We start from the raw sequence: 26,401 nt of genomic DNA on the forward strand, positions 1-26,401 counted from the left end.
AGTGTTATCACATAAGCCCTGTCAGAGACCAGATGTCACATATTCCAGAATGGACAGCGATATACATGTTTGGATGTGTGCTTAGTATATCTGAAGATACTCAGATTTAACTTTTCCACCTGACTGTGAGCTTCTTGAGAGGAGCGAATTTGTTTTGTCCATCCCTCTAGTTCCAGTGATTAGTGCAGTGCTTGGCACACAGTAGACACACAATAAGTTTTTTTCTGTATAAAATGTCCAGGAAGCAACTGGAAGTATGATTTTGGAGGTTGCAAGAAAAGTTAGATCTAGAGGTCGAGATCTGTGAGTCATCAGTGACTTCTCAAAGTCACTGGAGTAACTGAGGTTGCTGGGGAGAGCATGGGAGAGAGGGCCCTGGGCTGATGGAGGAAGAGAAAGTGAATCATGAGGGAGCCTGAGGAGGAATGGACAGACGTGTGGAGTCAGGAGAGACGTTGTCACAAAAGGCAAGGACCCAGCACTGCATCCCCATCATCAGCACGTAATAAATATTTGGTGGATAAATGAATGAATGAAGCAGTGGGCAGTGAACAGTATCAAGTCTTGCAGACAAATCATGTAGAATGAAGACTGAAGAGAGGCGATCGGGTTGAAGAGAGGCAATGACAGAGTTGTTAGTGACTTTGGGAAGAGCAGTGGCAGTCTCAACAGAGTGAGGGGGGCAGAAATCTGACTTTAAACTTTAATGGATAAAAATAATTAGCTTAGCTGCCCCTTCTTCCAGGAAGCTTTCCATGACTACCTCTATCCCGCCCGCCCCCCAGAGAGTTGATGCTCCTCTCTGTCCTGTCAAAATAGCCCATATTCAGCACCTAATGCAATGCTTATTATCCAATATTACATTTGTCTGCGCTTCTCTCTATCCCCCACGAGTCTGTAAGCTATGAGAGTTGAGACCATAACTTGATTAATTTTACATCAACCTACCCAGTAGTCTTAGCAGTGGTGTACAGTAAGGTGTTAATAAAAATATTTTTCCTAGTGTTAACTAAGGAAATAGAGAAAACTAACTTTCATGCAATATTATAAGTGTAGAATTGAGAAATGCACGAACCTAAATGGATGAGTAGTGGAGGGAGAAGCTGATTATCCTGGGAGGGGCATTATTAAGGTTTCACAAGGAGATTCACAGAGATCCTTAACAGTGGGCAGGGCTGAGGGAACAAGGTGTCCATCTTGGAGTTCTTAAGATGCCACTTAAAACAAAGAGGCATTTTTTTCTACCTAGTTGAGGCCTAAGAACTAGGCAGAGCACCTTTCTTAGCAGTAAGAGCTCTCGAGTTAAGAAGGAGAGAGGTTTGGTAAGTCTGAGCTCAATAAAACGAAAGGGAGGGCAGACGTCCAACGGGGCTTCCAGCTCCACACAGAAATATTTGTCAAACGTGGAAAAATGTTCAAAACATGTTGCTAAATGAAAAGCAGGCTACAAAACGATATGTACAATGTTTATTTCTAAGAAAAATGTCTTTTTCTTTCCATTTATTAAAAAAATGAGTTTTTCTTGGAAATAAACAGATGCATAGAAAATGAAAGCTTGCAAGGCCTTTGCTAAAATGTTTACCTGGTTACAACTGATTTTCTTCTGTTTTGTGCTTTTCTTTTTTTCTGGGGTTTCTGCATTAAGAATGATCACTTGAGGAATAAAAAACACACAATAAATATAATTCAATACAAACATTCCCATACGAAGTTTTTGAATAACAGCTTAATAATGTGGAAAATGATGATATTTGTTAAGTGAAAAAAGTAGATTGTGAAATTTGTCCCCTGTGGAATGATGCCACGTTGATAGCATGTTATTGGGTCAATAGCATGTTATCGGGTCTGTGTCGATAGCATGTTAGCAGGTCCACACGTCTGTGCACAGGAAATGATGGTGGTTATCTCTTGTCAGTGAGCCTGGAATGATTTTTATATTATTCTTTTCTATACTTTCTGATATAATAACTATAACAATGTTGTAATAAAATTTTTGTAATTAATAAAAACTTCTGTTATAATATCTACATTACTTTGTAATTAAAATTATTAATAAACGTGATTGCCCACAAGAATGTCAGAAAAAGCGTATAGATCAGGAAATACATCTGTAAACATTCTGTGAAATCGACAACTTTAATATCTTTATATTTGTTATCTTGTTTCCTGACTATTTTCATGTGGTAATTACAGTAAAATGCTAAAAGAAAAAAAATGAGGAAGCACCATTTTGACCATGTCACTCCTCTGCTTAAAATCCTTCCATAGCTCCCTATTGCTTTCCAGTAAAGTTGAAACTCCCTAAGCAGACTTGCGAGGCTTTGGATGGCTGGCTTTGCCTACCTCTCTGTCCTCTGCTGTTATCTGCGCCACTCCAGCCATCCACTCCCCAGCCATCCTGGACTCCTGCTCGTGCTGCTCTCTCTCCTGGGACCCACTTCTTCCTCCCCACACCCCTCTTGCCTCACAAACTCCTACACACAGTTGAGGTTCCAGCTAAAATGTCACTTTCTTTCAACTCTCTCTGCTCTCCCGATTAGTCATTCCTATTTATATATCTCTCAGCACGTTGTACATCTTCTATTAAAGTACCCGTGACACTGTTGGCATGTCTTGTTTAGCTGTCCACCTTCCCCATGAGTTCGTGTCTCTGGTGTCTTGCTCACTATGGGGTTCCTGATGCATAGCACAGCGCCGGAAACCCAGAGGTGCTCCGTGAAGATCTGTAGGATGAGTGAGTGAGTGAAGCCTTACCTTCAGGAGCAGCGCAGAAATGTTCTCAGGCATCCAGCGGCCTTCAGGGATGGAGCGAGTGGGTGACAATGATGAAGGTTTTCAGGAGTCTAAAGCCTGATAGAAGAAAAGCTCAGGGAACTAGTCCGGGCTGGGGACAGTGGCTTAGCAGGAGACCAGGTGATGTTTTAGTCAGTCCTTGGATGAACAGCTCACCCGGCAGAGGAACCTCCTAGGCAGAGGTCCACAGGTTGGAGATGCGTGCTGTCCCGAGGGCCCGGTGGAGAGTGCACAGGAGCGGAGGGGGAGAGCGCCCTGGGGAAATGGGAGTCGTAGGAAGTGACTTAGGATTTTAGGTCCAGATTGCCATTTAGTCCACACTTCGGACCTCAGGCAACACGGAGTCAGCCAGGATTGGTTTTGTTTTGCATGGATATTTAACAAGAGGCTTACTAATTGGAAACAATGCCAGTTAGCTCTGTCATCACCTCCATGTAACAGCTATAAACAACACACGCAGATGTACCATGATCTATGTAAAAAAAAAAAAAACCCCAAAAGCCAAACCATGCAAACAGCTCATGTGGTCTGAAACACTCAGCTATTTCATTCAAAATATGTTATAGGAAACAAGCTTATAAACGGTGTTTACAGGCAGTGTCATTTGGGAGCTAAAGCCTTTCTGTTTTGCTGAAGCTGTTTAAAAGATTTATAGCAAGATCAACATTATAACGACAATAAAGGGAATTTTTTAAAACCCAAAGAAAGAAAAAAACGTAACCACCAGTTGAAGACAGGAGGATAGAGCAATTCTTGTGCTAGAGATTTACTAGGGTGGAAGAAGAGCTTCTTAAAAATTTTTTAGTGAAAATAATACGTGCTCATTATTTTAAAAAGAAAAAGGAAAGGAACAAAGAAAGGAAGAAAACAGACAGTACAAAATAGTTTTCAATGGAAAACAATATTTCGGCCCTGCCCTTCCCACTCTCAATCCTGCTTCTCAGGGGCAACTAACTTTAAGTCTTTTTAACTATTTCTTCTAATGCTTTCCTCCATATCTCTAAATAACATGCAAAAAGCGCTATTTCTTAGTTTATCAACTGTAGACGCTATCTATTCACTGCCAGCCTCGCCAGACAGCAATTTAACTCATTTTTCACTACATCCCTTCCACTCCCATCTTCCTGCTATAATTATCTTATTACATGTACTTACCTTTGCAATTTTAGGAACAAATTAGGCCAAAATTTTAAATTTGAGGGCTTTATAAACGTGAGGCCTCTGATAACCTGGTCAGCGGCCGTGGGAGGAGTGAATGGGAGGTGAGGAAGGCCAAAGCTCTGGGGGCATCTTTCAAGCCTCTCTTTTACAGCCCACAACCGAAGCACCGTCAGATTCTCTTGGTGCGGCCTTCAAAACATCGCGGGAGTTTGACGGCGTCTCCCCTGCTTCCGGTGCCTCCAGGCTGCTCGAGCCCCATCTTCTCGTCCTGGATTATTGTCACTGCCTTCTGATGGGGCTCCCTGTTTCTGCTCTTGCTTCTCTGCCAAAGGAGCCTTTTCAAATTTAAGCAGGAGCACAGCACTTCTCTGCTCAAAGCTCTTCGATGGCTCCCCACGTGATTCAGAGTCAAAGCCAGCTCCCCAGCACACCTGGACCACAGCTCCTGCCCTGATTTCAGCCCGTCCTTCGCCCGCTTGCTCACTCTGTTCCACACTGGCCTTGATGTTCCTCAGCCAGTCCAAGCACACTCCCACCTCAGGGGCTATGCACTTCGATCCTCTGCTGGAATATTCTTCCCCCAGCAATCTGCAAGACTCGCTCCCTTTCCGGAGCTCCTCCAGAGGGAGTGGAAGTAATAAGTGCACGAAATGCTAGGGGCAGGCCACTTTTTGAGGAGGTCTGCAGCGGGGGAGGGAGGGCGGCAGGGTGCTAGGAAGAGGCAGGATGGAGGGAAGCTTTCAACAATAAGATGGCCCCAGGCATGATTTTTGGTTAAAATAGAAGGAGCTGTTGGAAAGGGAGAGGCTATGAAACCAAGAAAGAGAGAAAAGTTAATGTGGAGAGAATGTCCCTGAGGAGAGACAGGGCACAAGATCAAAAGCATGTGTGGATGAAACAAAATTAATTAACAGGTTCATGCCTGGAAGTCATCGTTTTCTCTCTGAACTAGAAGGTGGGTCCAATCCAAGGGGACCGGGCTAACCTGGGGGCAAGAAGAGGTGGAGATGTGGGTTTGCAGCATATCAGCTGCTCAGGGGAGCAGGAGGGGGAGACGGCCCGGGGCGTGCAAAAGCATCGTCCTGCGTGCTGAGGGGCCGACAAGGCTGGAGACCTCGAATCTGAAGTGGCCCCCTGTACACGCTTGCATGGTTTATTCTTCCCCCCAGCAATGCTCAACAGTCCTTGTGTCGTAATAATAAAATAACTATAATAACTAACATTTAGTAGAGGATTATCATTTCCCCCATTTTACAGATGAAGAGACTGAGGCACAGAGAGGTTACACAGCCAATTAATGGTCATATTAGTCAGGGTTCTCCTGAGAAACAGAACCAATAGGATATCTATCTGGAGTTCGCTCTCTCTCTCTTTCTCGGCTAGAGGGAAAAGGTTGAGGAAGAAGTGGAGAGAGAGCAATGAAGAGACACGTCTTCCCGATGAGGCAGGAGGGAATGGAAGCCTCTCAGAGAGAGAGAGATTTGCTATAACAAATACTTGAACCACAGGATTATAGACGGTGACAAGCCCCAAGCTCTGCAGTCGGCAGGCAGGAGACCCAGGAGAGCGGATGGTGTGGTTCCAGTTCGAATTTGGGCAGGCTCAAGACCCAGAAAGAGCTGTAAGAGTGTTTCAGTTCAAGTTCAGGGGCGGGAAAGAACTGATGTCCCAGCTCAGCAGTCAGGCAAGAGGAGTCCCCTCTTATTCAGGGGAGGGTCAGACTTTTTGTTCTATTCAGGACTTCAACTGATTGGATGCGGCTCACCCATACTGGGTAGAGCGATCTGCCTTACTCAGTCTACTGATTCAAACATCAGTCTCACCCAGCAAACACTCTCACAGACACGCCTAGAGTAATGCTTGACTAAATGTCTGGGCACCCTATAGTCTGGTCAAGTTGACATGCAAAATCAACCATCACAGTGGTGGAGCGCCAGTCCAAACCCGGGCAATCTCTACCCCCTGGGCTCCAAAGTGGAAAATGTGCTGACACGGCGGATCACAGGCTGGGGTATTGAGGAGTGGTTGATGTAATGCCTCAAGGAAAGTGTAAGCTGAGACATACTGGTACTGATGGTATGGTTAATAATAATTAATATTTTTAGAAGTGAAGCCAGGACTGGGAGGTACTGGAAGCCTGCAGTGGATGTATTAGTTAGGACACAGGCTAAGCTGGGAGGTATGTTAGTTAGGACACAGGCTAAGCTGGGAGGTATGTTAGTTAGGACACAGGCTAAGCTGGGAGGTATGTTAGTTAGGGCACAGGCTAAGCTGGGAGGTATGTTAGTTAGGGCATAGGCTAAGCTGCTGCAACAAGAGGACCTAAAGTACAGAGGCGTAAATAGAATGACACATGACAGTCTAGAGGTGGATAGAGTGGTTTCGCCAACCCCAACACATGGCTCCCATCTCTGGGTCCAGCTCTTTCAGTCGATCCCACCTCCCAGCCCGAGGGAAGAGAGAATTCTAGCACAGGAGGATGCCTCCCTATCGTTTAGGATCCACACCCACGCGATCCAGTATGGCAGCTACCAGCCACACGTGGCTATTGGACACTTGTGGCTAGTCAAACTGAAGAAGTGAATTTTGTATTTATTTTAATTTTACTTGGTTTAGATTTAAATTAAAAGCCAATTCTCTAGTCAGTTATCGGAAAAATTATAAGTATGTTTGGAACAACTTGGATATATGAATACACTTTTTCAACTGTGAATTTTATGAAACCCAGAGGCAGATCAACTATTTCCGATGAAAATTTAGCATCTTTACTGAGATGTGCTAAATGTATAAAATACCCGCTAGATTCTTAAGACTGAGAATGGAAGAAAGAAGGTAAAATTATCTCATTAATAATTTTTTAATATTGATAGCATGTTGAAATGATAACATTTTGGATATATTGGGCTAAATAAAATATATTAATTATTAAAGTTAATATACCTTGTTTCTTTTTACTTTTTAAAAATATGCCTGCTAGAACATTCAAAATTATATATGTGGCTCACGTTATATTTCTATTGGACGGCGCTCCTCTAGACTCCTGGAAAATGGACACATCACTTAAGGTCACATCCCAGCAGCCAGAAATTAGTCACAAGATAATCCTCTTCCTGTTTACTTTAAAAGAGAAACACGCAGACGATTCTTTCCGGTGACTGTAGAGATACCGTTGCTAAGTAGCCCCTTCGATTTTGATAGTGCATTAGAATTTCACACGCATCGTCATACGATCCTTCTAAGAACCAGCACTCAGCACAATGCCTGGCTTATTGTAGGTCTTCAACAAACATTTGTTGAGTAAATATAAGAATAAATTAGGCCATTTACATGAAGATTAAAGATGAGGAGATGGAATACATAATTCATTCATTCAACAAATACTTGAGCACTTCTTGTTCTAGGCACTGGGGATACAGCAGTACACAAAACAGACCAAAATTCCTGTTCTCTGGAGGAGCAAGGCTTAAAATAAACAAAGGAGCCTGTAGTAAATAATATTTCAGTTCACCATAAATCCTATGAATAAAAATAAAAGAGAATGGAGAGATTGAGAGTGACGGGGGTGCATTTCCATTGAGTGACCAAGGGAGCTTCTTTGAGAAGTTGACATCTGTCCAGAGACCTGAGTGAAGTGGATAAGCTAGACTTGGAGATATCTGGTGTAAAAGCATCACAGGCAGAAGGAACAGCAAGTGCAAATGTCCTGAGGCCAGAAGGTGCTAGTGTTTTTGGAGTCACAGCAAGAAGACAATGTAGCTGGAGAGGAGTGGGCAAGGGTGAGAGTGACAAGGACAAAGTCAGAAGAGTAGGCAGGGGCCAAACCATTTAGATTTCAGCCTCCGTGGGAAGGAGGCCACCAGAAGAGTGTTCTTCTCTGAAGCCGTTTAAAATTGTCACTGCACCTTTTGTCAGCTATTCCTGCCATAGGAGGCAAGGAAGCGTGTACAACATGGTGAATACAGCCCCGGTGGGGCAAGAGCCAAGCTTTCTCTGACTTTTGCTAAAGGGCTTTCAGAAATTGGTTTACTTAGCTGTGTTTAGCAGCCTCGCACTTTCTCTTTGGCTCACTGAAGAGGAGCAAAGCGCCATTTTGGGCTTCCTTCCAGATTTGGAATTAGTTTGTTTTCTATCTTTTATCACAAACATCCTGCTGCCCTTTGCCAGTATTCCTGGTAATGGAACCTTTTTGTTTTGTTATATTTTAATCTGCTTAGTGCATGTGGCTTGTCTATCTGGCCCCACAAATCACTGGTTATCATCACAGTCAATGGTCTGTGTCCAGCCAATTTCACAGACAAACACCTCTCTCCTGGTCACAGTCCCTGACGTGAGGAAGTCTGATTTACAAAGTCAATACAAATGCATTCAGGGAATTACTGGGCCTGCTGGCTTAATAGATGAGATTAAAATCTCCAAGTTTAGGACAATAAGAAGCCATTTAACACCCGTAAGGTGGCAAGTGGGTTATGGAAATATCAGCCGGCCAGGGACAGGCACCACTGGAAGGGGATCTATTGGAAGACAAAAAGACTAATTGATTAATTGCCTTCAGTGCCTTTCCCAGTGTGACCTGGGGAACAGATATCATAGTAAATTTCATTGGTCACTTTGGAGAGCAGACAATTTTTCATCGTGGAAGATTATCCAGAACAAAAAAAGTAGGGCATTTTATAAGGAATTTTTTTTAACTAAAACTTTTTCTCAGGGGCTGGCCCAGTGGCGCAGTGGTTAAGTTTGCACATTCCGCTTCGGCAGCCCAGGGTTCGCTGGTTCGGATCCTGGGTGCGGACACGGCACCACTTAGCAAGCCATGCTGTGGCAGGTGTCTCATATATAAAGTAGAGGAAGACGGGCACGGATGTTAGCTCAGGGCTAATCTTCCCCCCAAAAAAAAGAAGAGAAAAAAAGTTTTCCTCATCACCAAATGACTAAGTGCTCCTTTTAGATGGGGTAGGTGGGTTTACCTCAGGGAGCAGGAGTGAGGAAAGCAGGACGGGGCAGAGGGAGGCATCGGGCAGGGATGTAGTCGCCACAAAGGCCTCAGCTGATCTCTTGGGAGCTCTGGAGCTGAGACCAGGGCAAGGGATTTGTATGCCAACACCCACCAGTCATTGGAGGCAGACGTCCCTAGAGAGTATGTGTGTGACCCCGGGTGAGGCCGCCCCCTCTGGTGAGGACAGTTCCTGAAAAGCGTCCCGGCTGAGAGCGGTTGGCGGCCAACACTCCCAGAAGCTGGGGCAGGAGTGGCTCAGTCCTGGAGCGGGGGTCTGAGTGCACACCGTGGTAGTCACTATGCAGACATTTGAGAAGACAGAAGCAAAATGAAGAAAATAAAAATTACCCCAGATCCCACAAACCCAAGAAAAAGACTGTTAATTTTTTGATGTGTATCTTCTCAATCTTTTATATCATACAGATATTTGTGTGTATATTATGCATGTGTGTATACAGATACACCACATGTACACACATATATATGTGCAAAAATGGATCGATACTATTTTATATCTTGCTTTCTTCTGAATATAGCATATTCTGTGTTAATATAGATTCAAATAGATATAGCTAGCCTTTTGTCACTTAGCAATTCCCTAGCAAAGAATTTTCACTACGGAATATAGCATATATCTATGAGATGTTTATTGCAGCATTATTTATAATGGTTGGCCACTGCGATCAGAAGTCTATTTTAATGATGTGAGAATGTGCCCAATATATGGTTAAATATTGAAAAAACCCAGAATACAGAACACTAGCAATTTGTGGGGGGAAAAAAGTATATGTAAATTGGAAAAAATAGTAGAAAATCTGCCAAAATGTGACCAAAGGTTGTATCTGAATGATGGAATCACAAGTGCCTTTCTTTCCTTTCTCTTTTTTTAAAAATCATTTTGAATTTTTTTCTTCTTCTTCTTCTCCCCTGAGCCCCCGTACACTATACTATATCCTAGTTGCAAGTGCCTCTGGTTGTGCTGTGTGGCACGCCACCTCAGCGTGGCCTGATGAGCAGCACTAGGTCCGCGCCCAGGATCCGAACCAGCGAAACCCTGGGCCGCCGAAGCGGAGCACACCAACCTAACCACTAGGCCACGGGGCCAGCCCCTGAATTTTTTTAAAGAATGTATCATTTTATAATTAGAAAACAAAGCATTTAAAAATATTTTTGGTTGGTCCCCAAATATTTTTAGCACTACTTTAAAAATTATAACAGTAATTAATGTACATGGCAAAATAGTCAATAGAAAAAAAATGGCCTACAATGAAAGGCATACCTCCTTCCCATTCTAGAAGCTTCCTTTTTCCCTAGTTCTCTCCCTAAGAGGCAACCACTATGAGCAGTTTCTTTTACGTCCTGTGGGAATGTTCTCTGTAACATAAACACACACATAAGTGAGAGCGTTCTCTAGACACTCCTCAACATCCTCCAGCTTATTGTGTCTTGGAGAACTTTCTAAATCACAACATGTAGCTCCACTTCACACTGAGCGCCTAAGCTGTGTTGGACACTCGCCCACGGGGGCGTGGATGAGGTGAAGGATCGTTCCTAACGTCACAGTAGACATACACAAAGTCCTTGTGCTTAGGAGGTGAGAAAGGATTCCACTCCCTCCTGCTCATCTGGAGGACGTGCCTCCTCCTTATTTTCTCTCTCTACTTCTTCCTCGACCCTTTCCCTCTAGCATCTATGCACATACTCATTTCACACTCAAAAGAAGGAAAGAAGTGGGGCTGGACCCATGGCCTAGTGGTTAAGTTCAGCATGCTCCAATTTGGTGGCCTGGGTTCAGTTCGTAGGCATGCACCTATACCAGTCATCGGTGGCCGTGCTGTGGTTGTGACCCACAAACAAAATAGAGGGACAATGGTACAGATGTTAGCTCAGGGCCAATCTTCCTCAGCTAAAAAAAAAAAAAGAAGGAAGGAAAGAAGGGAGGGAGGGATGGAGGAGGGGAGAAGGGAGAAAAGGAAGGAAAACTAAAATGCAAATATCTCTCATTCTGACTTCCTTGTTGCCCTTCCCAGACAACTGGCAGATACACCTACTCTGTGCCAGGTGTTCTTCTAGGACATTCCAGTAAACAAAAAATTTAAAAATTTCTGCTTTCCTTGAGTTACATTCTAGTAGGGGAGACAGACACTACACGAATATGTCAGATGTCAGTGAGGGTCATGGACCTCCCCTCTCTGCATGTTAGTTATCCAGGCCTCCTTGAGGAAAAATCTGTTTTCCTCTGGGGCACAGTGGGGCCATCCCTGCTCTGGCCTGTGGGTTGTGGGCCAGGAGCTCCCGTCTCTTCCCTCTCTTCCACTGGACCCTCCTCTTCCTGTGCTCCCTGCTGTCCGTCTGTCAATTTCCCCCCGTGACCTAGGACAAGGGCTGGCATAAATAATAGCTACCATTCGTTGAGCACCAAGTTTCCGGTGCTGTAATAAGTATCTTACATGTATGAACTTGCATGAACTTTTTGAACTGGTACCATTATTATCTCCATTTTACAGATGAGAAAACTGAGACCCACAGAGAAAAGGAGGAATCAGAATGTGAACCATGGCAGACTGTCTCAGGTGTCCTTAATATCTTAACTGCGACACTATAAATAATGTGTCAACAGATAGGCAATCGTGTTCTTTGTTTTTAAAAGTTGGGAATCTTACTTTTGGTATAAATATACCCAGGATCATTGATTTTTCACTCACTGGCTTTTGGTTTTTTGCAACTGTTAAGCTGATAATCAATTAAATTATTTAGCATATATTACTAGCACCTACTGTGTTGGAGGAACTTTCCAGGCACTGGGGATACAAAGATTAGGAGGGACCAGGCCTCTGGTGAATCTAGAGGTGACCATGTAAACAAATGACCGCAACAGACTGCAGACTGGATCCTATAGAATGTAAAAGTAACAGTCATGAAATAGCAGATTCCATTTACTGAGCACTAACAGGACGTTAGACATTGTGCTAAGCACCGTCCAGACGTGGCCTTGCACGAGTCTCATAAGAATTGTGAGATTTTACAGATGAGGACACTAAGGCTTAAAGATGGTCAGCCCCCTGCCCAAGGGAGCGTTGCCACAACGAAGGTAGGACACCCAGTTCCACCAAAATTTCAGAGAAGCATGCCCCATGCTTATGCCCAAAACTTACTCATTGTTTATCTGAAATTCAAATTTAACTGTGTGTTCTGCATATTTTTCTTCACTAGACCTGACAACCCAAGCTCAAGGTCATCCAACCGGTATTTGGACCCAATTCTGTGCGTTTAGAGACGGAGCTTGCAAACACCACCACGTACAGTCACGGAAACACAGGATCAAAAAGCAGCAGCTCTCAGGTGCCCTCGGAGTCCGGCGCTCTTCAGCCTTGCTGACCCTGGGCCAGCGTGCCAGGATGGTACAGGCCCTCCCGGAAGTGAGTGGTTTGCACGCGTGTGCGTGCGTGCGTGCGTGTGCGCGCACAGGGATGGGGACAGGAGGGAAGCAGGAGTCTCGCTACCTTTGCCCTCCAGGTGCGAGAAGCCAGCAGCTAAGCAGCGAAACGAGTGGCTCCTATCTGGGCCTCTCCTTCCGGAGGGAAATCAATGGTTTAGTTACAGCGTCACATGCCCCGCGCTGTGGATTGGGGCCATCCCAGTGGAGCTGCTCTGCAGAGCGTTTTTATCAACCAGCAACAATTTACACTCCAAATGAAGTCCTAATAAACTGCCACCGCAACCCTGCCAGGAGGAGGCCCGGTAAACACTTCCTTTTAATAAAACACTGGCGCGCAGGTCTCAGCGGGGCTGCAGCTGTTGAGCACTGAGCATCCTGCCCTTGCAGCCTGGCCCCGGGGGGCGGGGGGACGGGTCCCCGCACAGCCCCTCCGTGTAGGGTTTACCTGCTCTCATTCACCCAGCTCTATGCCCTTGGTCTCCAGATTCCCAGGATAGGGGAGGCTTAGATTTCAGCCAGGACAACCCCACACTGGGTGCTGGAATTCTAGTGTTTTCTAGCAGTGAGTCCATGATTGTTCACTGCTGTTCCAGGAGGACAGTGCAGCAGGATTATTAGGAACTTTGGCCTGGAGCCAGGCTGTTGGATTCACGTTCCTCTTCTCAACTGTGTGACCTTGGGTACACTTACTTAACCTCTCTGCGCCTCACTTTATCATTTATAAAATGGGGATAATAACAGCACCTACCTTTTAAAGTTGTGGCACAGTGCCTGACATAGAGTAAGTGCCCGCTAACAACCATTACTGTGATTTTATTATGAAAATGCCATTATATATAATGACCATGAAATTCTTAGCACATAATAAATGCTTAGGGAGTGGTATAATCTTTATGCTATTATATTTAGTATGATTCTAAGTATTAATAAGCTATAGCAAAAGACTTTTATAACTTTGAGACAAAATTATACTGCTGTAAATTCTACCCATTGCCCTAACTCCATCCTCTTGAAGGTAAACAGAATAAATTTAATCCTGACAACCCTCAAATATTCGCCCCACTCCCGAATGTACCCTAAGCTATGTTTCTTTCAGGTGAGACTGCACCAGTTCCTTCGGCTCCTCATCCAGACATCCTAATTCTTTTCCCATAAAGCCTCACGTTGAGAATGAGGACTGTAATACTCACCTTCTAGGAGGGAATAAGTTAGTGAAAGCTCCCAGCACGCTTGTAGCACACAGTAGGTGCTCTTCCCTCCTGCCCCCCACATGAGAGCCGAGTGTCATTGTCCCACTTCCCAGGAGCCAGCCCAGCTAATGGCTATGGGCACAGATTGCCTGGGTCCAAAATTGGCTCCATCAAAGCTGTGTGACCTTGAGCCAGTTACTTAGCCTCTCTTTACCTCACTTACCTCAGCTGTAAAATGGGAATAACAACACTGTGTGCTTGTGTTGATTAACTGAGATGATGCAGGTAAAGCACCTAGAACAGCGCCTGGTGTGTAGCAGGCGCTCAATCAATAGTCTTGGGTTATTATTATTCTAAGCGAGCCCCACAGAACTAGGGGCAGTACTCAGGAAGAGGACACTATTCCCTAGCTCTTTCTTTAGCCCATGGCCAGGCCACCATCCTTGGCCATCTCCTCCCACTACTGGCTCATTCTAAGCTTGTGGTCTTTTCCACATGAGCTACCATTAAGCATCAACACTCCTAACTTGCCTCTACCAGCTGTTACCTCCTTTGGACTCAAGCATAGGCCTTCACATTAATCCCTGTTTAATTTCATCCTGCTAGCTTTGTGCTGTGATTCCGGTTATTCAAGAATCTCTGGGATGCTCAGTCTGTCATCCAACATAGGCCAGCGCTCCTATTATCCTGGCTTGTGGACAAAGTGGATGTTATAAAACCAGGAGGAAGAGCCAGAGCTTGTAGTGGACTTACGTTGGTCCTGCCTACCCAGAATTCATGTCCCATTTTTGGCAACTCCTTGTTAATATTCCTTTAAGGAACCATCCATCTCCCATGGCATGGAGCTTTGGTGGGGGCCGTTAAGGGGCTGGAGGAGGGTACAGGTCCCAAGCTGAGCCAATCAGATTCCTTCTCTGGAACCTAACTATTGAGAGAAGGACACAAGGAACCCTTCCTACCCAAGAAAAAGAAAAAAAAATCAGAACTGGCTCGTCCTGAGAGCAGCTGCTTGAAGAGATTGTCCACTAGATCCTAATCTATGGATCCTTAGAGCTGTCTTTTTCCTGTCTTGTCGGGACCTGGTTCTTCAGCTTTGAAATATCAGGTATTTATTGACACAAGAACATGGTGTAACAAAATGCTAAGGGCTGAGTTGTGTCTTCCCCAAATTCATAGATTAAAGTCCTAACCCCCAGGACCTCAGAATGTGACTGTATATGGAGATAGGACCTTCAAAGAGGTGACTAAGTTAAGATGAAGTCATTAGAGTGGGCTCTAATCCAATTGGAATGGTGTCCTTATAAGAAGAGGAAATTTGGACACAGGAAGAGTCAACAGACATGCGCACGCACAGAGGGAAGAGCATGTGAGGACACAGCACCGAGGCAGCCATCTGCAAACCCAGGAGAGCGGCCTCAGAAGAAGCCACACCTGCCAAAACCTTGATCTTGGACTCCAGCCTCCAGAACTGTGAGACAATAGATTTCCGTTGCTTAAGCCACCCAAGCTGTGATATTTTATTATTATAACCCTAACAAACGAATAGACAAGCCATTCCAAAATTTAGTGACTTAAAACATTAAGCATTTACTCAGCTCATAAATCTGTGGATCACCTAAGTGGGTCTTCTGGTCTCAGTCTTGGCTGGACTGAGTCTTGGCTGGACTCTCACATGTCTAGGGGGTCAGCTGGGAAGCGAGTTGGCTGGTCTAGGATGACCTCGGCTGGGACAAATGGGGTGACTCAGCTGTGTTTAACACGTCTCAGCCTCCAGCAAGTTTGTAGGGCGTGTTCTCAGGATAAAGGAGCAAGAGAGAGAGTGGGAGCAAGAGAGAGAATGGGAAGAACCAATGCTTTTCTAAGCCTCTGCTTCCGTCCGTCACAACCGGTAACATCCCGTTGGCCAAAGAAAGTTACAGAGGTGGGAGGAGTCACAAAGCCACATTACAGAGTGTGGATAGAGCGAGGGGTGAAGAATTGGAAATATTATTGAATCAACGAAATGCCATGAGCTAGTTCAAAACCTCCTGATGAATTTATTTTACTCCCTAACGTTGGTTTTTGTTGCTTGCGACTAAAGGACTCTCTGATGCAGAACTGGAAGGTAGAATGGGCTTTCTCTACATCTGAGTCTTGGAAGCCAATGGAAGAGAATGTTTCAAAACGGAAGCCATGATCAACAGTGCCATGTGGTGGCTAGAAGTGACATAAGGACTGAGAAAGGCCCATTGGATTTATGAGCAAGTAGGCTATCTGTCACCTGAGTGAGAATCTGTTTCTATGGCGAACTAGGGGCAGAAGCCAGATCGGAGTTGATGAAAGGAGAGGAAGTGGAGACTGTGAGGGCAGACAACTCTTTCAAGAATCCTGAATGATATAAAGCCTGGATGAGGGCATGGGGTTAAGGAAGGGTTTTTAAAATTCGTGTTTATAGAGGGGAGAAACGTGTGAAAGGAGCTGGTAGGGTGGAAAATCTAATTCTAAGAGATCGAACTAAGGACGAACTAGCCCAGCCTCCATTGGAGCGGGTCCCTTCTGCTGAATCCCGGGATTCTCATTACTCCTGTTGGCTTTCGCTTTCCTGCATCAGCACTTGGCAGCTTGCCTGATGCCCCAACAGGAATGTGGCCTATCTTACTGCAAATTCCCTTTGTCTCTGTCTTATTAGGCCATGAGAACATTGTCCCACCCACCCCCTCACAACTGCCCAGGACGAGCGCCCCCGGGGGGTGAGCACTGAGATACTAATAGAGTGGTGGTGGGGAAGCCTCGCGTCACTTATGCTCTGGACGGGGGTTATTTGACTTCCCCAGCTTTAGGTCAGCCCCTTCATCTGTCCAGTTGGGACAGCAGTTAATGATACCCCAGTTACATGGGATTCCGAAAATCAGAAAATGAAAATTTACCTCTTATATAATTAAATTACAGCTAGGATGCAGTCCCTCTCGAGGGTTAAGTGGCATGGAAGCCAGTTCCAGAGAAAAGAATTAGAAAAGGGAGGATAACATCCTAATTTGAATCCTCTGTGAGGGTGAAGCCAACTCTTGGAATAAGTACAGATTCATCCAGCTCCACCACTAACTTGCTGTGTGATCTTTCACAGGTGAATTGACCTCTTTGGGCTTCATCCTCATAGGATTGTGAGGATTAAATCAAATTCCGTTTGTAAGGTGTCATGACCCCTGCTTAGTAAATTCCTCTCTCTTCTTTCATGCACTGTGCAGTTCTTACATTATTGTCTCTCGGCTCCAAACCCAACCCTCTCTATTCCACTTTGTGATGCCGGGAGTGGGTCTTGACACCATATTTCTGGAGCAGTGACAGTGGCTCCGTTAGGCTCTGTCTGTAGGGGGCGCTAGAGGGAGACTGATGGCCCAGAAGAAGACTGCTTCCTGTTGGCTTCCTGTTCCTGTAACCGTCTCTTTAACAACACTTCTCTGCCCTGGATTCAGTCTGTAGTTTTTCCAAAATTCAGAGGACTGGTTTCATTGAAAACTCCTGCACCAGCTGCCTGGCAGCCCCTCCTCAGAGATTTGGGTTCCAGACCCACAGGCCTCTCCTCTGAGCTGCTGAGTTTTAATAATTCTGACCTTTTCCTTTCTTGCCCCAGCTGGAGTGGTGGTAGGGGGCTTCCTGCAGGTGTTATCTCTGTGAGACGTGGGAGATATCTTTTCCTCTTTCAGTGACCTGGTTATCAACTTTATGCCTTGTTAACAATTCCTTATACTCAATCCCTCCTGCGCATTGGCTGGTGTGGCTCCTGTCTCCTGGTTGGACCCTGACCGATGAACGCGCTCTCATGGGACCTCACACAGAGCGCTACCATGGGATCAGCCCCACTGTCCTGAGCTGATTCTTTCCTTATATCCCGATTAACATGAATTTTCCCATTGTAGTGATCACTAAACCTGGCTGTGTCAGAATCCACTGGGACCTTTGTTAAACCATCTTTTGGGGGCCCCACCTCTAGAGAATCAGACTCACTTGGGAAGCTGAAGTGAGAATCTGGAATCCATGTTTTTAAGAAGTGCTCCTGGTCTGGGAAATCACTCTTCTGCAGTCAGGGACCAAGCTTTTCCATCTTTGTTCCCAGGACCCTGGCACTGTGCAGGCCTCCACACGAAAGCTCGTGGAATGAATGGATAGATGTTACATTTGCATCATTCTGCAGCCACGACCAAGGAGAGCTGCCAATGATGTGATGTTTCTCCTTTGGCAAAAGAACCCATAAGGTGGTCAGTAGAAGAGAAGGTACACTCAGTCCTGGTTGCTTCTGGGGTAAGATGTTGGACAGAAGATCCAAGCCTGAAGTGTATTAAGAATAAAGCTGGCAAACATTTTGAGAAGGTGTCCTGTAAAATAATGAATCGCTGTTTTCAGGTAGTACGGCGGCCATCTCTTTAGATGGTGGGCTAATCTAAACTTCGGCTTAGTTAACTGATATGAACAATCTGGGAAGTTTTAAATAATTCTAGCGGGAGGAGGCCTTTGTTTTTCCCCAGAATTTTGCTTCACCTGTGGTAGGAAATCAAGTGAAAGTAAATTACTAGTCCCTTCATCAGGAAAACCTGGCTCGCAGAGAGCTCCCGGGAAGCTTATTATGGCATGGGGGCTGGGAGGGGAGAATGGATTTTTGTTGGTTTTCTTCTCATGGAGGGGAGTAAAGCTATGAGGGTTTAAGTATTAATCAGTATATATTACTTATCCCTAAGTTAAATAGATCGTGCTTATCCACGATTTGTTCTAACAATATTAAATTCTGTCAGTAGGAAAAATGGCTATTAATTGATGGATCCGTGTGACTGTCCCCTACAGGAGTGGTTCTTGAAGATATAAACCTCCACCTTCAGATGTCCCCAGCTAAAGCTTGGTCAACCCTGGAATGCAGGGCCCCAGGAATAATTATGCTAGTTATAGGACATAGACATGGAGGAGCAGAAATCCTCAGTTGACGTTAGCTAGAAAGTCTCTATTTAGCAACCTTGACAGGAAGAGAGACACATGTTAAAGCAAATCCATTGACCCATAAATCGGGGCATTGACCCAACCAGAAAGGATCTGTTTCCTATTATAGTGTGTAAATCTAGGAGTTCAGAGATGGACACTCTACGTTAACTGTGGTTCCTCTGGCCAGCTCATTTCTTGTGCACTTTTTTCTTTACTGTCAAAGAAGAAACTTGACAGAGAATTCATTTTCTAAAATATAGTCCTTGGCAGATAAACATGACAGATCAAAGTCTGCTTATAAACGCTTGTCCACCTTCTCCATAAGGAGAGAGGCCTCTTGGCCAGGGGGAGGTCACAGCTAGGAAGCTACAATGTGTGGGAGGAGGTGTAGGATTATGGAACTGTTGTGGCTCCTTGAGGGACACCACGGGAGTTGGGGAAGCCTTATTCTTTTGAATTAAACTGATTCCATGTGACCAACCAAATCTTTGTGTGGGAGAGTCAGTAGGTTTTTCAGATCGGCTACCTGCATAAAGACAAAGTTCAATGCGAAGCCAAGGAAAAAGAATGTATAGTATGCCTGAGGCAGAAGAAATAAAGGTAAGAAACAGCCTCGGGGGCCCGGTCTTTGGCAGAGGAGAAATCTGTGGAACAAAGGAAGTGGGGAATATAATCCATTAGGGGGAAGAGAGGTGGCTAGGTTCCACAGGTGGAATGAAGGATGGCTTAATTGGCTAGCATATTATTAAGTTGCGGAAGGCACAAAGGCCTAAATCCTCTCAGATATTGTTTAGCCTGTAATGTAAGGACTCATGTTTGCCTCAAGTGATTGTCCCTTTCCCTCAAGGAGCAAAGCAAAGGAGTTGAGCAGAGTCAGCTCCTCCAAGGCAAACTCAAGGGCCTAGGAACCCGGCCCTGCCCCCTGAAGATGGAGCTGTTGCTCCCACCTGGCCTTAGTCATGCACTTGCCTAAACTTGATAGGAACTTGCCTGTATTTTATTTTCTGAGGGATGCATGTTGGGGGCAGGGGGTTGGCAGTGGAAAACATTTCAGTCGCAGAAGCTATTGAACTGGACATTGCTGGGTGTTTCCTTAGAACAAACAAAGCGATTATGTAGGATGCAAACAAAACAAAAGACGTGACCAGTGGGATGACATGGCAGCAGTGGTCCCCAAAACTGGGCCTGTGTGAATTGGCCTCCCTGACTGGCTTTGGAGCAACTGACCACAAATTCCTCCCATCGGAACTCTGCCGTGTCCTGACTCTGCTCTGATCATCCCTGCACACCGTGTTCGTTTCTGCCAGCTCACAGAATCTGGGTACCAAACTGCAGGAGTAGTTGCCGGGGGACTTTATAAGGAACATAGATCAATTTAAGAAAAGCATATGACCTGGAGGTGGTGAGCAATAAGAAAATAATAAGGTTATACTTGTAATAGGGCATTTTTACTAGTTGATGCTAATAAAACGCTCAATCTCTGCTTAACCAGCCCCTCCCGCTGCCGTGCCCTCATGTGTTTGTGTCCATTCACATGCGCAGAAGCTTGCTTTTAAACTATGGGGGAAAGGAGTTTGGTGGGGGAAAAGAGGTGAGAGGAAGGAAGAGGGTGGAGGGATAGAAGGCCCCTGTTCCAAAGCTGGGGGGTGGATTCGGGAGGCGATAGAGCTATGGAACTGACATTTTAGGAAACTCTAGACTCAAGCATATTTTCTCCAAGTCCTTTGGTCTAAGGGTGTAGCCCAGAGTTAGGAAGGATGCCCTTCTCCCTGTTCTTGCAAACAACCCCGTACCCTCCTGGAACCCTGAGTCCTGGAGACTTTAGAAACATCCAAGGACAGCATGCTTGACATGGACATTTTCGTGGGGTGGGGTGGGGAGAGACTCTGAGCATCTCTGTAGACACCAGAGGTGGACAGGTGGGAACTGGAAAGGGAGAAGGAAGAGGGCAGGTCTGCATGGTGGCTGCAGCTGGTCTGGTGCAGAGCACGTGTGGAGCGTCCCTCTGAGGACTCCCGGGGAGAAATGGCAAGGGAATGAAGCCCTGCTGTCACAAGGATGGAGCTCTTGAGCCAGCCGACCTTGTGCTTTACATTCATTGCCAAAACTTGTATGAACTGGAGAGACCAGGGCAGAGCATGTTAATTAGGTTATGTGCACAAAGGACACAATTGGGTGACTCTGGAAGAATTCTAATTGGTTCGCTTGTGATTCACTGGCTCTAGCCAGGCCTCAGCTGATTCAGTTGTCTCTGTAAAAGGGAACTAAGGCTCAAGATCTGGCAGCAGGGTTGAAGCCTATCCCATGGGGCCAGGCTGAGACGCTTAACAGGAGCTTGGGGTTTGGTTTGTTTGGGGGCCCAGTCCTGAATCCTGCTTGGAGGACTCAGACATACCCAGCCAGAGTGCCTCCCTCTCTCTCTGGGGAGAATAACCCAGGCCACATGTTTACAAAATGTGTTGTAGATACCTCTTGGGCTATTTTTTCTGGGCTTACCTAGATCACTTATTCTGTCCACCGAAGTGGCTCTCAGCGGCTATGTTCCTGCCAAGTGATCCTGACCCCCTGCTAGCAATAGCTGATAGATCCACGGGTGGACACTTAACCCAAGTTAGGCCAATCAGCTTCTTCCTCTGGGAGTTTGGAATTTTGTCTGGACAGAGGTCAAAGATCGCACTATTTTAACGGTATCGCTCTAAAGCAGTGCTTCTCACATTTGCATGTCAGTCAGTGGGGGTCTTGTTAAAATGCAGATTCTGGTTCAGTAGGTTTGGGGTGAGGCCTGAGGTTCTGCATTTCCAACAGATGCTCAGGTGATGTCTATGCTGCTGGTTCCTGGACCACATTTTGAGCAGCAAGGACCTATAGCATACTCCTTTTTCCAACAGAAAATTTTTTTATCATATACACCAATAAGTGTACATTTATTTATTTCTAAGTTTATATAAATATAATACTATTATGTATATGATAAAGCATAAAAACTGGGAAAAATTTAAAATGAGATAAAACTAAGTAGAAATAGAAATTTGAACATTTTCTTCCTGTATCTCAGTGGATGGTCTTGTCACTCCCAAGAGTATGTGCATACCACTTTGGGGGCCACTGCCCCAGAGGGAAAGTGCACAGACCCACTGCTGAGTGCCCCCCAATTTTCCTGGCTTCCATCCTTGCCAAGGATTGGATGTCCAAAACCTCTGTTGATTTCCTGATGTCCCAGTAACTTTGCAGTGATTTCTCTAGTGTGTTTCTATTACTTGCAGCCAAAGGAACTGCAATGGATTGAATGTTTGTGTCCTCCCAAATCTGTATGTTGGAACTCTAGTCCCAGTGTGATGGTATTTGGAGGTTAGGTTCAAGTCTAAGAGGAGAGGTGAGGCTGCACTTGGGAAATTGAGTCAGAGAGCAAAATGGGCTACGGAGCATGAAATGGGTCAGGGCAGGTCGTTTAGTGCTAAGGACTTGGACAATGCAAGCATGTCAGAGGCCTCTCTTCATGCTTCATGCTGCTTGCAGGAATGGGCGGCAACAGCAGCCAACAACGGAATCTGCCTCTGTTCTACAGAAAACCGATGGGCCATAATCCCGGTGCCAGCCCGCCTCTCCTTCACCCTCAAGATCAGGGAGGAGAGGTGGGAAGACCCACGCTCTAATGGGATCCTCTGAAACGATGCCTGGTAGGAAGGTAAATCAATCTGATGCTAATTCCACAGGAGGTAGACTGGTATAAAAGAAAATTTGAAATCTAAAAGGGAATGAGCATATGAAGAGATACCCAAATTCATTAGTAAGAAGAGAAATGCAAATTAAAACAATAACAAGATAGCACTTTATACCTATAGATGGGCAAAATTAGAAAGCTAGACAACACCAAGTCTGGGTGGGAAGGGTGGGTGTGGAGCCTTACGTCCTGGGAACGCGGACTGCTGCTGCCGCTCTGCAGAGCACCCTGGCAGTACTACGTCAGACCGAGTGTTCACACCCTCCAAACCAGCAAGCCGCTCCCAAAGGAGGGGGCATGGATGAGAATGTCCCCTACAGCATTAATTGTGGTAGTGGTCTTGGTGTCTGTCACTGGGAGGGCAGACAGGCAAACCCTGGAGGCCGATGCAGCAGTTAGACTAGTTGCCCAGAGAGCAACATGGATGGATCCTAAAAACACAGAGCTGTGCTGCCTGTGTTGGGGGAGGTGGAGGGGTAAAAAGGGATCATCCAAGAGAACAAGGGAGGGGCCTTGCCCAACTCAGTGGTGACATCAGAGGCTGAAAAGGAAAAAAAAAGACAAGAAAGAAATTCTACTAGCTAGCCAAGGCCGCCTTGTTGTGTTTCTTCCATAGAATAATAGTGGGGGTTCAACAACTTGCCTGTTGGTTCAAGATAAACCTGGGGGGTGACAGTGGCTGGGGGCTTTCTCTGTCCCCACCTTCATCTCACACACATGCACACACACACATATACCCATACATGCATATGCATACACAAATACACCCACACAAATACACATACACACACACATACCCCCATACATGTATACACAAATACATATGCACACACATATATGCACATACCCACACACACAAACTCACACACACGAGTGCCATTTCCCTGGACTGCTGCTGCCTTGCATCCCATCTCTTTGCCTTAATCCATGAGGTGGACTTGTCTTCCTGGGAGAGAATTCAAACTTGAAAGCCAACTAAACCGCAGTCCCACTGGATATTGTAACTCTATTCCCAACTCCCCGCCTAGACCTGTCGCATCTGGTCTTGCAGAATTGGGGACTGTGAATCTGCATTTTGATCAGTCTAGACAGTGAAATTGGAATTTTAGCATCCCAGGTGATTCTGATCTGATGCGTTTGGAAACCAACGGCCTAGCCAGGGGTTCTCAACATGGACTACCCAGTAGGGTCACCAGGAGAATTAAAAACCAACCAACCAACAAGCCAACCAACCACCACCACCAACAAAAACTGATGCCTGGGCTTCATTCCAGACCAATAAACTGGAATCTTTCAGGGCGGGGCTCAGGGGTTTTGTTCCGAATATTCCCAGGGGATCCTACTGTGGAAAGATCTCTAGATCACTAACTAAAGACAGCAAAGCTTATATTAATTAAATACGGAGGAATACTTAGCTTGCTTATAACTTCTTAACCTTTGCTCTGAGGTCATAAGAAATAAAGAAGTAAAAGCAAAGACTTGACTCTCTTTCCCATCGCTTATGAGCTGTGCGATTTTGGCCAACTTACTTAACTCCTTTGCACCTCATTTTCTTTATATTTAAAATGGGAGTCATACCAGCCATTTCATAGAATTCTTAGGATGTTTAAAAGAGATAATGTATTAAAACTCAATAAATGTTACTTCCCATTTCTTGAAAGGTAAAAAGCAGGTCACATAAATGAAAGTCTATATAAAGTAGACTAGATCAATTTCTTATCGACCGTAGCGATCCTCTGTAAACTATGACTTTTCAAGAATTGGCCTTTTTTCTTGGAGCCTGTGTTTGAGGGAGGCTACAGCTCAGAGTGCGAGGATGAGAAGATGTAGATAAAGCTAGGCTCATTCTAAAGCCCACCTAGCCCACCTTAGCCTAATTCAGTTTTAATTCACTTATTTTTCTCTCTCATTCTGAGCTCTCAATTGATGCCTTTAAGACAGAGATTCAGCTAAAGCTGTATTTCAGAGCCAACAAATGCTTACTTGACGTTGGAAGGTAACACAAATGAGTGAGGTAGGCAGGGAATTCAATATTTAAAAGCAGGAATAGTCTTTATTTCTACAAAGAAATTTGCTCATGACCTGCCCCCCACCTACCCTGGTCTAGCTTTTATTTTCCCATTATTTACTAGACATAGGAACAAAAAAGATTTCATTTCCCTCTTAACTAAGAGAAACAAGACAAGTACAACAATAAATGGCAGCTGATGTGCCATCTCCATATAAAAGAGACTGTGAGGAGTGGTGGAAATTGCGACAAGTGGGAAACTGTGCTCTGCTCTATGCTCCGTGTTCAGTGGGCAGCTAACACTTAGCTCTAGACTATTGATGCTGTCCAGAACCATAGGCCTAGGGTTGCCAGAAGTTCTCACTTTTCAAGAGAAGCCGGAAATTTTGGTTTTTATGTAAAATTGATTTTTTAGTGATGGCAGCTACTCTTCCAAATGGAAAAGCACACGAGGGCCAATGTGGTGCAGGCCCAACACATCTGTGAGCCAGCTGTGGCCCTAGGAACTGAGTCTGCAACCTTGATTTTAGCTTCTTCACAGAGAGTATGTGAGAAAAAAGTGAGGAGACGGAGTACGTCAGTCAGGTTCTGCTCAGAAAACAGATGGCACGTTCACATTAGTACAGTTTGAGAGGGATTTATGAAGAAAAATGGATTGCAAAAGTGTGGGGAGGATGATGGGCAGCCTCAGGAATAGTGCAGGACCTGGGGCTGGCAGTGGTGGTGTTGTCACCACCCACACCCCGAAGGGACGGTGAGTTGTATAGAACAAGCCTCTTTGAGAGGCATCTTCTGCTGAGTGACTCGCCAGCCGGAGCTTCCCTCTCAGAGAGGGAACCAGAGAAATAAATGTCCTGCCCTCCTGCCCTCCTGCCCTCCGGCTCCTGATGCCTCTCATTGGCCAAACCCAAGAGGAAGTGAGAGGACATGGAAGCCCAGGGATGTAACGCATACAGCTCAGCCTCTGGAGCAGAGAGCAGGGTGGAGGGGAGTGGAGACAAGACCTGGAGGGACAAACGGAGACATGTGGCATAGGGAATGGAAGCAACAGATGTTTGAGGATTTCTAAGGCTTCTTTTGGGTCAAGCTTCTGTTGGGTCAGGTCCAAACTCTCAGAGTTGCTTTCCACACAGGCAAGTCACCAGCCCTACCCACATTTTAACTAATGAAGAAGAGAGCCTGGGAAGAAGGTATCACTAGGGGCAGCCCAGAGGATTGGCTACCTGGGAACTTGGCTGGGGGTGGGCAGTTCAGGCCCAGAGAGAAGATCCATCCCCTGCTAAAGGGACAGACAGTCGGGAGTGCATGAGGCTTGCTGGCAGCTCCACAAAGACAAAGATCTGAATCTGCTTTATTCCTTGATGTATATCCCAAGCAACTCAAGCAGTGCCTGGCATCCAGTAGGTGCTCAATAAATACCTGCTGAATGAATGAGATGTTTGGGCAAAGTGTGGCAGTCTGCTCACATTCTCAATGTAGAACCATCCTGCTATGTTTCTCGGCGCCTACATCTCCCGGGTCTGTGGAGGGGCCCTGATCTTTTTAGGAACTCTTGGAGGAACCCCAACGCCAGAGCGTCCAAATGCAGAAACTGTATCCCAGGATCACTCTGCAGTTTCCTGGCTCAGAGAACAAAAGCTAAAGCCTTTTCCCCAGCTGCCTCCTTCTCACCAGCTGGAAATAACTCCGGGACACAGAGCTTGTGTCTCTGTGTATTTCTCACTTGGCAAATCCACAAGCAGTTGGATTAGAGGATTAGGCACTAAATGAATGGCTAATGGCGTCTGTGAGATGCTGTACAGAGGACATCAAGCAGGTGGCAGGGAACACGCTGAAGTGCGGTGTTACTGAGGCAGGCCTCAGGCCTTGGTCCTGGAGAAGCCCTGAGCGGGGGAAGAGATCGAGCTGTTCCTCCTCTTCCTTAAGGCCCACCTTGGCTGCTGTCCTAACCCCTGCCCTGTGGATCGCTGAATCAGAGACTTGTTCTCATTCAGTCAGCTAACATCTATTAAACATTTACCACGTGCCAGGCTTGTGCCAGGCCCTGAAGACAGGGCCATGAGTAACACTGGTGCTCTTCCCACTCTCCCCAGAGCTCACGGGTGAGAGTTTCTATCAGAACCACATGGAGTTTGTTATAATGCAGATC

This window comes from Equus quagga, chromosome 7, assembly GCF_021613505.1.
Source record: "Equus quagga isolate Etosha38 chromosome 7, UCLA_HA_Equagga_1.0, whole genome shotgun sequence".
NCBI classification, from domain to species: Eukaryota; Metazoa; Chordata; class Mammalia; order Perissodactyla; family Equidae; genus Equus; species Equus quagga.